Source organism: Ischnura elegans, chromosome 7, assembly GCF_921293095.1.
Source record: "Ischnura elegans chromosome 7, ioIscEleg1.1, whole genome shotgun sequence".
Taxonomy (NCBI): Eukaryota; Metazoa; Arthropoda; class Insecta; order Odonata; family Coenagrionidae; genus Ischnura; species Ischnura elegans.
Window position 1 is genome coordinate 92,732,712 of NC_060252.1, and position 14,154 is coordinate 92,746,865.

Here is a 14,154-nt window from a genome sequence, read left to right on the forward strand (position 1 = left end):
TACGCAATCATGAAAATTTCAGGGTACTTAGAAGAGACCATTTTCAATTTTTTTTTGCACCTTAAATGGAAAACTTTTTTCTTAGAAGTTTCAACGATTTATAATATGTACATTTAAAATACAATTAAATTTTGGAAGTAGTATTCTTTCTGAATACTGAAAACTGCAAGGCGATGCCACAAGCTTTCAAAAACTTTCAGGAACGCCACAAAAAAAGAATAAATACGAGGGAACGATGCGTGCTCTTAAGTTTTTCCAAGTTTCTCCTGATCCCTCTGAATTCTTCATATGAAATACACGAGTATGATGTCAGCCAACTTAAAAATATCAGTATATCTAAACCAGCCGTTTAAATAAATAGTTTAAAAAAATGCTATTATGGAAAACTTTAGTCGAATACAAATAAACTCACTAGAACACCATTCTGCTCCTTTTACTGGGATACCTGAATAGGAATACCTCTAGAATGCGGCCATGGTAAGGACTGCTTACCTGGAAGGGAATAAAAAAAGAAAATTACTATCAGTTCACAGAATAAACTAAATAGCAATATCATTATATTCCCCAGAGGTAACGTATGTAACTAAAATTCCAAGTTAAATCAGAACATTCAGTAAGGGATCCCGAGGATGAACCGACTACGTCTCTTATCAGTTTTCCACGAAGAGTTAGAAGACGCGTTCTTATTGTTCGAACGCTATTTTAGTAATACATTGCTTGCCCAAAACTTATGCTACCCTCATGAAATCCTCAGGGTACATCATATATGTACAAATCAGCATTTGAAATTTTGAACATTTGAATCGAAATGGAAAATTTTACCTCATAATTTGCTCAAATATAATTTTTTTACATTTGAGAAAAAACTGGAAGTCGTTGAAAAATATCTCCCAATGTAAACTGAAAATTCAAGATATTCGCATTACGACGCGGAAATCCATTGCTAAATTGGCTAAATTACTTTCCATCTGCTAACGATCCCATATTTACCTTCCAAATTCTGCAAATTTGGGAGCCTGCTAGCTAACGTATGGCTGCTAATCGAAACGTTTCGGGATCAAATCCCGGGTAACCTTAGGAAAACTCTAAACAAATTAATCGAATTGCAACACTTACCCAGGGAAAGGAACTGGCTCCCCAGCCCTGAGCGCGTTAGCATAAAAATTTGTAGCTTTTGTCTCCGGTGAATTCTAACCTTACATAACAAATCTAACCTTCTGGATCAGTGGATCCCAACCTTTTCTTTCCTCATGTACCCCTCTATATGCATATTACTTATATTTTACCCCCAAAAATGCTACGTGCACATCATATTACATAATTTTTCTACGGGTAGTTAACACTTTTAGTTATAAATAAATAAATAAATGGAAACTTAGTTTTAAATACCCCATACAATAAGTATACATATTTCCTGGTAAAGAGATACATATTTCCTTGCGTCCATCATAATCGTTTTTTTCGGCGTACCCCCAAAGGGTACGCGTACCACTGGTTGGGAACCGCTGCCTTAGGACACCCCGAAACAAATTTATCGAATTGCTACGCTTTCCCAAGGAAAGGATCCGGCTCCCCTGCCCTGTGCATTAAAATCACGATTTGTAGCTTTTGTCTCCCGTGAGTTCTACCGTTACCTATCCAAACTAACCATCGTGATGAATAACTGAATGTGTATTCTGTGCATTGCGAGGGCATAAATTTTCTCTAGCATTGAACCTGCGCTCATTGCCGCCTATCTCGAGTGATGAAATGGAAATGCGTTACACTCTCGTGCCGTTGAAGGCACCGTAGTGATCCCTCTTACATCGCAATTGACTGATGGCGAGTTTTCAACAGCACCCCACGGCGCAATGTATGTAATAGGAGTGGCGTCGCCTTGTCGATGTCTCTCCGTGGATAACCCTCTCTCTCTCGGGAGAGAGAGAACGGCGCCTTTCCTGCATATACGATGCCTATCGTGCCCCGCTATTTCGAGAGCGCCTCGCGAGGCTGTTTCCACTTGCAACCCCCGTCCCGCCCCTCCCCCTGTGCAGAGGGGGTGGCTGCTCCCCCCACCCCCTCCCCACTCGATCCGCCAACCGGAGTGGATACGATTTGAATTTCAATCGACAGACCGCAGCACGCCACTTTGATTTGAATGTAATATCCCGCCCGAGTCCCCCTTTCCCACGGCTTCCTTCCCAGTCGCTCTATCTCCGGCACATTGTCTTCACCATTCCAGGGGTCACTTCCTCACCCCTTTGGGCCCACCATCCGTCCTCATGGGCTTCCACTACCATCACGTGGGCACTGATAAGACTAATGCATGCACCGCGAGATGGATTGAGTTTCCCGGCCTCGATGGTGGTTGGAGGTAATGTCCTCGCCTTTCCAAACCGAAAGTCGTGGGTTCGAGGATCCCTATATAGGGCATGGATGTTTGTCTCGTGGATTTTTAATTTTGGCACTCCCGTTGTGAAAACCATTATGAGGTATATGCGGGGAAGTTGGAAAAAAATAATAAATTCCCTTGCGTTAAAATCACCAGATTCTCGCATAATTAACATGGTGTGAGTGACCAAGTCAGGTAAAGGAAACTATGTAAACTCATACTTTTCCGCATTTTTAGCAAAAATTTGCGAACTGTTTCGAAATGTGAGTCATATTGAACAAATTAATTTTGGCGGCTATGGTGAGTATAGTCACAGAAAGGGGAAAATAAAGGAAAAGGTCATTTTTATTATGGTCTTGGAGGGATTGCAAACTGTACGTGAAATATACCGGCCAAAAAGTCATAAAAAGACTCAGTGAACGATTTCATCACCGATTAAGTTGTGTAACAAGGACACATTGGCTCTAAAATTTTGGAAAAGTAAAAACCTAGTAAATAAACCGTCATGAACTTGATAGTCAACACTGTCAATGTCCATCACCATCAATATCACTATCATCATCAATATCAATCACCATCACTATGAATATCCGTGGGGATCGGGTTGGTGTCGTGGCTAGAGTGGTGGCTTTCCACCCAGCGGGCTCGGGTTCAAATCCCGGCAGTGGCAGAGAATTTTCAGAGACTGCCCGATCCCTGCTTTAGTGTTGTGTGGAGGACATTTCAAGCGCAACACTCCGTCCGTCGGATTGGACGTTAAGCCGTGGTCCCCTAGGCGCCTTCCGTTAAGAGCAGGCTAATGCTACGCCGGGTTTCTCTCCATCCTTCCTTCCTTACCCTTCCCCCATGTTGCCAATGGCCTCAGCTGTCGGTCACCTCCTCCAAATACCTACCAACCAATATCCGCTTGATTAATTCCGAGTGACAACATGGGCTAAGTAAAGCAGGAAAACTTAAAGCAAAGAATGGATTGGGTATTCTGATAATTTAAACAACAAACATTATAATAAAATCAAAATAATTACACTAGAAAAGATATATAATCTGGCGTTCTAAAAATTAGGAATACTAGCAATTAAAGTTCTAATAGCCTGTTCATCTATATAGTATTCTTAGATTGCACGGCGAAGGTATTTAAATATTGTCATATTTACTATGATAGCTTAGGAGTAAAATAATTAAGGAAGACACAAAGTGAAAAAAAGCTTTTATAACAGCTCGATTGACCTATTTTCGTACATCATTAAAATATTTTGGGCAATTCACGCAGACAATAACATTATATAGGTGGAGGTTTGTACTCTTTATCCACATCTGTCAATATGTTACACATACTGATGACTAATTAACTCTCACACGCAGATAAAATATTTTAATTATCTCGAGTATCGAGTCAAAGTAGCTAAACGAATCTCGAAATGCAAAAAAACGCTAGATCAAAGCATCTATATGCAACTCCTCACTTACTTTAGCCCGCAAAGAGTCACAACATACTTATTTCCTTTCCTCAATACTCTCTAATTAGTAAGTCCGATGGTGGGATGGAAAAAATAACTGCTTAAACAGGAACCGTCATTTTTTTTTCTTCTCTGATGCGTATTACATCCTTACTGTTTCTTAGACTAATCAACTGCACGCGTCCTCCACCCGGAAGGGATATGCCGAAAATAAAGAGGCAATTGCTTTGGGGCTCGTTATGATATCAAATTCATTCTTGGCTAACAGACGCCCCTATACATGCAGATTCTTAAGTGGTCAGTAAGGCTCGTATTCTCGTCCGTAGTAGCCTGTCATTGAAGTCGAGTCTTCCGAAAGTACGATGCTGTATAATAGCCAGCAATTTTGTGACAGTTATAATCTATTTAAGCCACTCCATATGATTAACCATTTTAAAAATCAAAGCAATATTAAAGTATAAAAACAACATTTTTATAAAAACCACATTTTGTTAAATAGAAAAAATAACTTACGGCCCCTTATATTATTGAAAATTTCAAATGTGATTTATGAGCAATTAAAATAAGTTTTAGAAGTAAATGTCCGATATCATAAACGAAAAATGTGGAGCAAATGTAATCTTATATTTCACTTTCAATCAAATGTAATTTATAATCACCTTTTCTGTTATTTTACTTAAAATAAATTCATAAAATTGTGCCCCCAATTCCTTTTACATTTTCGTAAATATTAACATAAATTACAAAGCAATGGAATGAGCTGCGTTCAAAACCTATATTAAATATGATGCATCTTATCCCCTCTGTTCCATATTTTTGAATAAGTCGGCAAAGTAAGTACTTGTTGTAAATTTTAATGTTTTACTTTTGGAGTACATCCGAAAATGATAATATCCCAATTGATTTTCGATAACTATAATTCTCGATAATTTAAACTCGAACCTCTGGAAGAGAAATTTTACCCATGTCCCCATGAAAAAGAGCTTTCCTCTGATCGATAAATGGCTTGATTTAATCTCATGTTTTTTTTAACTAACTCTTTTCTTACCAGTATATACTAAGTAAACTGCCGGTCCTGTACAGTAACTTCATTCAACAGCATCGTGGCATATTACCAATAACGTTTCTGGGAACGCCCAAAAACGTCTTAACTATCCACCCACGCGACCTTATTACCAATTCAAATATGCTCTTTATTCTTTCCCCTTGCTTTCTCCCCGTGTCTGCTTTGATGAGAGTGGTCAATGTTTAAGTGGCCCACCAAGAGGCCAGTATTTTGGCGGCAGCGGTATGGGATTGATGGTGATGAAAAATCAGAATTCTGGGATAAGAAGCGGCTTGTAGAACAGCACGTAATGGGCGGCCGAGGGGGTTCAAATTGAGGACGAGAAAATGATGTCCGTTCGGCTTTCTGCTTCGAGACGAAATAACGCCGTTAACGGCTTCCGGCTCCTTAAGATCTCCACGGTTTTTAGCCTCGACTCGCCAATCAAGAGCCCATGCCACTGCGGAAGGAGGTATAGCAGTCCTCACCGGGGGTAATAGTGGCCGGGGATAAGGATACCCCTTTGGAAATGGATGAAAATTAAGGTTGATCGTGAGGAAAATGTGTATGGAAGTCTTGTTTGGAGGTAGTTTGGATGGAAGGGAAGGGTTTCCCAAGAAGAAATTAAGACTGAGATAATTCTCTGGTGTCCGATTGCGATGAAAAATTCCATCTGGGGGATATTATCCAAATGCGATACCCCGCCTTAACTGCCTTGAACAACAAGGAAGGACTGGTTGTTTTCAGATAATATCCTGTTACCTCATAATGAATGGGACCTAAATATTCTCCTACTGCAACAGAATAGTAAATGAACAAATAATTAGTACATCCTGACGCTGAGTGTAGATAGATGAGCACAGGCTGGAAATGCTAGGACGAGGATGATGATGGCGAAAAATATAGGGTTTCGGTACCCCATTTCCACTGTGAATTATCATGCGTGAGTGTATGCGTATACGATAAATTAGTGTAACGCAATTGTTCTCAATATCCGGCCACATCTATCACTATCACTCACTCAAAGTCACCACGAAGATTGCTTTCTATAGGTTATGGCAGAGCTCACTCCGGACCTATCTATAGGCGTGTGAACTTCACAAATTCAGGGTAAGAGAACCAATTCCTTTACTTGGCCACATAGCACTACGAGTAATTTTTACCAGGGATGTCGGACCGCTTCTCCTGAGATTTGAACCCGAAAACCTAGGATCAGCAGCCAAGCCCTGCACCTACTGGGATACCACCCTGCCAAATCAATCAATATGACGCAACAGTCATATTTCGGAGTGAAATTAACAGCTATCATGAATGGTTATCGCTGATATTTAGTTTAGTCAAAAATATTAGCCGCTATTTTGAAATATGAAGTGAAACACTTTGCACTTTCCACATAAAATATTTTTATTACACACGAGTCAACATGTTTCACTGCACTGCAGCATTTTCAAGACTGACCAAGAAATTAACCATACCAATATATATAATTTGCACACTCGCAACATTTGAGAAATGGGGGTGGAATGGAAAGGAGGGTCGGGATTTTAAACCGACCGTTGGTCTGGGTTGAGGTAGGGGAGGGGGGGAAGGTGACTGTTTTCAGGTGCTCGGAGGGTTTTTTCCCCGATTAGCTGAGGGAGGTCAAGGATCGGAGAATGGAAGGGAAAAACATGGTCATTAGTAATAACCTCTTTCCTACTAATGGCAGAAACGATATACAACTGTTCCCAGATATCCATTTTTTTCCCTTTATTAACTCGTTGCAGCATTTCTGGGATGAAGTCAGCCCGGTGTCCATCTTCTAGGAGGTGTGCCGCGAACTGGGATTTTCCTTCCCTGTTTTCAAAGTCCCTCTTATGCTCTTCTGCTCTGACCTGCAGACTTCTCCCCGTCTGTCCAATGTATGACGCCGTACAATCCCCACACTTAAGCCTATAAATTCCACTTTGGTCCCTGATATCGATATTTGGTCCCTGATAGCCGCTATTTTAATCCTATACTAGCCAATCGCTTATAATGATGAAGAGATAAGCCAAATTCTGCTCAAAATGTCATTTTACTAATAATAGCTATCTGAAGTAGATCTCCATGCTCTACTAATTACCTATGCAAAGTCATCTCATTCAAATTGGAGCGTTTAGCAACCACACATTAATAATTCTAAGAGTGGAAAAGGTTCTTCCAAAAAAAATCGGCACACATCTGTAATTGGAAAGTATAAGCACCTACTGACTATCCATTGTCTGATTACATTTTGTCCAATTCATGTCTCAGCAGAAAAGCTTCATTTACAATTACGTCAATTAAAGAATATTATGTTTTATCTCTCATTACTTAAGCGAGTCGTCATTTCCAATGGTCATAAATTTTACACGCGTACAGTAGACCTTGCATATGCATAAAAATAAATATTGTGGGAAGAATCACTTTTTTCTCCACCCCTACAAAAAATATAACTGAAATAAGATGAAAGTATATACTCTTAGTTTTTCCCCCATCTCAGGCTCAATTGCATGGACAATAAACTGGAAAGAATAAGGGAACAACACTTCGGCCGCGGAAAAGTGTCCACATGGAACACTGAATTTGGCTAGACTATTGAAACACTAGTCTCCAATACATTTATCAAAAAAAATATAAATTTGAGGCAATTGAGATTTTTTTTAGTTTCGCGAAAAGAAACTAAAACGACTAAAAATAAGTATTCCCGGAAGAAGTAATAAAACTACTCAATCCGGCGTAGAATACATTACTATTTGTTAAAGTATACTGAAGAGCACTTTTTTTACATTTCTTGAAATTTATGTAAACATATTTTCCGCATTTCCTATTAGTTGATGGCGTAATAAACCAAAGCGTTTACTGAAAAATATATTCCATTTCCTTCGAACTTCACGATTAGGGTCTAAGAAAGACGGCGAAATATTTGCTGTGATTGAATAACTTGAGGCATTAAAATCCATTCACAGATAAAAGGCAATCGAGAAAATGAAAGAGAACAGGTTGGGTCATAGAGATAAAAGAGAAAAGAAGAGACCGAAAGAAAAAGCAAAGGAAGGTAAACAGGAAAATTTGCCAAGTCTCTTTTGCACGCGCACTAATAGTTCTTACATTACTGCATACTAAAAATACTCGTAGCTGCATAGCCCCTGTGAGCATATCAAGGCTGACAATTTACTTGCGGTAATTGTATTACTTTTGTGTAAACGTAACACAATTTCATTCGTTACGGAGGCCTACGTGGTGATTAAATTCATGAGTGTTTTCTGGGTTACTTCTGCGTCGGCTCACTTTTGGTGGACGACAGTTTCTGGCGCGTTGCAGCTGCCGTTTTGGTCCAAATGCTGAACGGGAGCTGGAACTCACCCGAAATTATCGTCCGCCAAAAATGAGTCAACGCGAAATAAACCCAGAAAACAATCGTCACTATTGCATTCACTTTTAAGTAACCGTACACACATAATTACATTTAGAGGAACTGAATACATCCGCAATATTTATTTCCCTCAACCCACCACGGAGATAGTAGTAAGATCGACACCAGTCCAATAGGAAAATGTCTATCTAAAAAAATATTACCTTCTCTGGTGGAGTTTCATTTTACATGCGGAAGAGAACACAGAAATAAATACGGAGTAAACTGCTAACGTTCAGTGCTTAAACACTTTGGCAGACATCACCATCACCAATCACCGAATCCGCAATTATTTTCTTGCGACAAAATCGTGATTAACAATGACATACTTTTTTCGGATTAAGAATTCTAGAAAACAGGAGGTTGAAGGAGGTGCAATACATTCAGTAACTCTTTCTTGGGCAGGAATTCCCAAATTTAAAGTCGTTTTTTTGGAACTACCCTGCTCCTAGCAATTCTTTTGCTGATATGGTCGTATATACCGTACCCTCCAAATACCTTTTTGGGCCATTCACTGACCAAGACATATGAAATTCTCGAAATTATAATAAAATAAAGCATTTGTTGATTTTTAATTTGCATTAAGTGACGAGTGCAGATTAACTACGAATTCTAAACCCGTGACTATCAATTACAGATACTTAATTTCAACCAATACGTGTTTTCAGCAATACTTGTTCATTTTATTTTTGCTTTGCCATTCCCAAAATAGCACCATTGGCCTTTCACATCGGGGTTTTTATCTTAAAAAAAAACAAACGAAAATCCATATCCTATATACGAGCAACCTACCCAGGTGGGAATCAAACAGGCAACCTCTTGTGATTCAGGCTAGCACTTTAACCCCGCTGCCACCGAGACCGGCATAGAAAATTAAATCTCTGAGGCACTTTATGGATAAAATATATCTTCTGAGAGATGAGGGGGACCAGCATGGATCCAATGGCTCTTTTAATGAGTCTACAAAATTCAATTTTGTCACAAAGAGTGTTCTACGGGTTTGAAAAAACTAGAAATCGGCCAAAACGTAATCGGTAAGTAAGGTAAAGTTACTCTTAACATGATGATCGGAAATTTTTGGATCAGCTGTGAGCACGCAAGTGACCTTAGCCCCCGGCGACACGCGACGGCGTAAAATCTCACCTCCGTTTATCCATTCAACAACGGTTTTGAGCCCATATTGATTTCCAAAAAAAGTTCAACATGGGATGGCGAATTGTTTTATTTACGGCGAGAGCGGTCACGGTCGATTTCTTTCAGGAGGCTTTTGAATGATTTGGCCACAAATTATTGGTTCCAACACCTTCAGAAAAAAGATTATTAGCGCCGAAGAAACAAGGATTCCTCAAAAGGAAAATATGAAATATTTGTCAAGAGTTTTTTTTTCTGCAAACAGTGCTTCAAAGACTAAATTTAAATTGAAGGAGGTAAATTTCGCAAATAAAAAAAGGTAAATTTCGCAACAAGATAGCAGATAGTTATAGATGCAATAGTACTTTACAACTACTTCATAAGGCAGAATGTCACTCGTAATGAAAGCTTACCGTAAAACCAAGAGATTCAGATTTAGATTTAGATTCAGCATTAAGATTTAAATTTTAATCTTCAAAATTATTTTAATCCCTTTCATATCTGTGGTTTTATATGATCTTTTGCTAATGAAAAGATATTTTAGTACTCAAGTGCACTTGAAAAGGCAATGGTACCTCGAGGAAATATATAGACCATAACTTTTCAAATAGGTGACTAATCGGTCCAATCTGTGTACAATTCACAATGAGCATTGAGTTTAATGTGAACAATTTTTAAATAATTTTATGATACAATGCTCTAACTTTCGCAAGTATGGATCACTAATAATATTTATTAATATTGTAAGCGATGAAAAGAGACACGTAAAAAACCTACCAGGAACCAGGGTAGAAAAGTATAGGTGAATGACACATGCTTCCTACATGACATATTTTTTCATTACAGTAGGAACAGCAAAGTTTGGTTTCGCTAATAGAGGGCCACGTTACACTAATGACTGAGTTAGGATTTCCTTATCAATTCCCTTTCATTCCTATTCTTTCTCTGGAGGCGTCGTCGGGCTCATATCCTTTTTCCTTCCACTGACCTTCCCCACCTGAGGTGTGAGGTTGAAAAGTCTCCGACTTAAAAACCCGGTTCTTAGCAGCGATACCCCGACCTGGGTACTCGTTTCCGCTGACATCGGCTATTCAGGGTTTAAATTTCGTGACATGATTTTTCTTCACTCTGTAGGTATATTCCTTGGAGGACAGCGTGCTTTAAAAAACTGCGATTCTCTCCAATCCTTCCATATACCTTAGATTGGCTCGCTCGAGTAGAGTGTCAAAAAACCCTCACCACCCAACAAGGGCTCCACTTTCGTCTGGGGCGCGATCAAGCCACTCTCGGAACGATACCCAAATTACGCGGCAGTCCCCGAATCTGTCGGCGCGACCCCGTAACCCACCCAACCCTGCTCCTGCTTCCCAAAATAACCCCTCCCCCTCCTCTTCCTGCAAATCCCATCTCGTCTCAGGTAAACCCATTGCCGCACCCTCAACGCCCAAATCAAACCCACGGAAGCGGCAACATGCACCTCATTTCACATTCCACTCCACAACCAACTCGTTTCGTCTTCAATGGTATTGCTATCCCCGCAAGCATTCACTTGTTTTATTCAATGCCCTCACGGACAAATATGGTGGGTTGTAAAGAACATATAACGATTAAGGTAGACACAAAGTCTGTCATTAGCAGAGAAATCCATATAAATTGTTTCAAAACTCATTTGAATAACATTACATATACATGCACTCTTTAGGTGATAAATGTTTCGACATAGATTTCTTAAAGAACGAAATACTATTAAAATTTTATCCAATCATGATTGTTGTTTCCATTCAGGCTTTTTCAGCTAATTGCATGGACGATGGAAAATATAAGAACATTGATTAATATTTTCAAGTAAGTATGTTACATATGTTTCAATATTTCATATTTATTAGTGAATGCTGAAGTGCCGACTTCCCACCCACTGGTTCCTAGTTTAAATTCCGGCGGTGACAGAAATTTTTTAGTGGCTGACCCCTTTATGAGTGGGCATTGACGAGGGATCTTCAAGTGAAGCAGTGCGTCCGTCGAATGGGACGTTAATCTGTAGTCTCCTAGATCCCTTTCGTTAGGAGTAAGGCAATGTCGAACCCCAATGTCAATTCGGGTTTCCTTTGTCAAGCAACCGAGGGCGCATATATTGAAATGTATTGATTATGTGAAAAGCTGTTTGAGACAACACATTCGAAAAATTAATAAAAAAACTTAAACCCTAAGTAATTTCGTTTTCATTTTTAACCGCACCATTCTTTTACGATAACCCTGTGTATTATTCAAGGTAGGTAGTTCTCATTTGACTCTTAAAATATATAAAAAAGTTAAAGTTTTTTGTCTGCCGGCCTCGGTGGCAGCTGGGTAAGGTAACTCTCTCGCCTGCCAAACAAGAGGTCGCGGGTTCGAGTCCCACCTGGGTAGGTTTTCCCTGTCCAGGGGATGGTTGTTTGTCTACGTTTACTGGTTAAAGTTGTTGAAAACTCCGATGCATAATTTATTTATTATCAACTTCCTCGAAAACGAGGGTTACCAACATTAACATAGCACAACACAATCATCCATGCCCTGGATAAGGATCACCTAACCAGGCGGGATTCGAACCCACGATCTACGGTTTGGCAGGCGAGAACTTTACCCCACCGCCACCGAGGCCGGCGAACGGCCAATTGAGCAGTATTCGGTGGTTAGAGAATAAAACAAACTAACATGTACGTAATAAAAAACCAGGATTGAGCAAATACTCATTTTCTTCCCTCACTCTCCTTATTCACATTCTATCTTCCCTCTGAATACCAAGCCGCCCACCCTTGACATTCAAATCAGACCATGGGAGCACCGAATATGCACCTCATTTCACATTCAACGCTAGATACATCGCCTCTCGACTGCAACGTCATAACCAATCTCAGCAACATTGCCAAATGTTTTATCCAAAACTTTATGAATAAAAAATTGGTGCAAAAATCATAGTATAGAGGTGGATTAAAAAGCTTCATCGGTTCGAGAATGAGAGGAGAAAAGGATATGTGAGATTCCTCCTTCGGAAAATGTTTCCTTGAAAGATTTTTATGCAATCGGGAATCATTATTCAAAAGTAATTGATAAAAAAGTAATTTAATATCGTCACGTTATGAAAGCTATTATAAAATGAATTAATTAGCTCGTCTAAGCCATACTTTTCAGCAACCACCGAATGAATGCTTTAATCGAAGTCAAGTCTCGTTAGTTACATAAAAATGGCCTTGCGGTCGGCTTAAAACAGATTGGTATTGTATTAACTTAAATATATTAAAGGCTATAAATATTAAATAGGTTAGAGCCCTTATTCTTTGCACAAAAAAGGTTTAGATATTAATTGAATCGGTAAAAATGGGATAAACTGAAATTGGGAATACCCAAATTAAGGAATTCATCCATCCTGTGTACCCGTATTTTGCTCTTTGACCTAAATTGATGTCGCCTAAGGCGGAAACAATGTTTCAATCAGTTAGTATAAATGTAGGAGACACCAGGTAAATCCAATAGAACCATTTTTTAGGCCGTTTCCAGTTTTCAAAACTGTCCGCAGCGTGGCGAAGAGTGAAGTGCGATCCAATTATTATAAATATTTCAATATAACATTTACAATTGGCAGGAAAAGTTTTTAAATTTATAGATCTCCCCACTGGAAACTCGAGTCCAGTCCTACTGGAACGAGACTTGGACTTCCCCTTGACTTTATCAACAAGAATACAAATTTCGGTTAAAATATTAATCAGTGATATTCGAATCGTGCTCCCCCGCAGCAACGCGAGTGGTGGCTTCTGTAAAATAATTTAATTATGTGGTAGGGGACAGCACAGATAAGAGGCTGACTTGAGAATCCAGTCATGTATTATTCGCGGTATTTATTTTCTAATCGCACGTTCGTCGGAGACTTATCGTGAAGTATCTGGAAGTTACGATAACCTCGAACCTCTGGTGGGGAACACATCTAAGGAATATTTGCGGCATAGCCCTGAAGAAATTAGGATTCGTCAAGCGTATTGTGGGAAGATTTTCGGATGAGAAAGTAAAAGAAAGGTGCTATTTCGCACTCGTCCGACAGCACCTTGAATATGCAGCGAGCTTATGGGATCCGGTGCAGAAAGAATTAATCCGTAAACTGAATAAATACAAAGGAAAGCTGCGCGTTTCATCAAAAACTGCTACGGGCGCACAGACAGCGTTACCCAGATATTGAGCGAATTAGGCTGGGAGCCACTGGAGACTCGGAGGCTGTACGCTAGGCTTTGATTGCTTGAACAATTGAAAATGGACATCTTTAAGACCGACACGGAGAACATAATATTAGAGCCACACTATATTTCCAGGTCCGATAGAAGCGATAAATTAAGTGAGATGTTTTGCCGAACGGATAGGTATGGGAATTCGTTTTTCCCCTAAACCGTAAAGGACTTTAATAAACGCTAGTCCCAACTTCGTTAGAGCACTTCATTTTTATGTGTAAACGGCTGGTGTCCTAACACACCCTGCCACACGCATTTTAGGCGACTTGCGGGGTATTATGTAGATGTAGATGTTATCTTTGCATCCCAACATTATTTAGAAAGAGAGAGAGAGAGAGAGCTAAGTGGGAAAGGAGGGGAAGGAGAAGGCCTTCCCCTCTTGCACTCCCCACCCAACCCCTCCTACCTTTGACGTCACCCTCCTCCCGTATCCCTCGTGGCTCTTTCAAGCAGATAAACGGCTGACGGGGAATAAACAACGG

At 39.7% G+C, this 14,154-nt stretch overlaps 1 protein-coding gene across 1 annotated transcript in view; it reads right to left on the bottom strand.

The window, feature by feature from the left end:
- The window catches only part of LOC124162248 (carbonic anhydrase-related protein 10), a 653,815-nt gene that overhangs the window by 456,802 nt on the left and 182,859 nt on the right, over window positions 1-14,154 (bottom strand). The gene's annotated exons all lie outside the window — the stretch shown is intronic.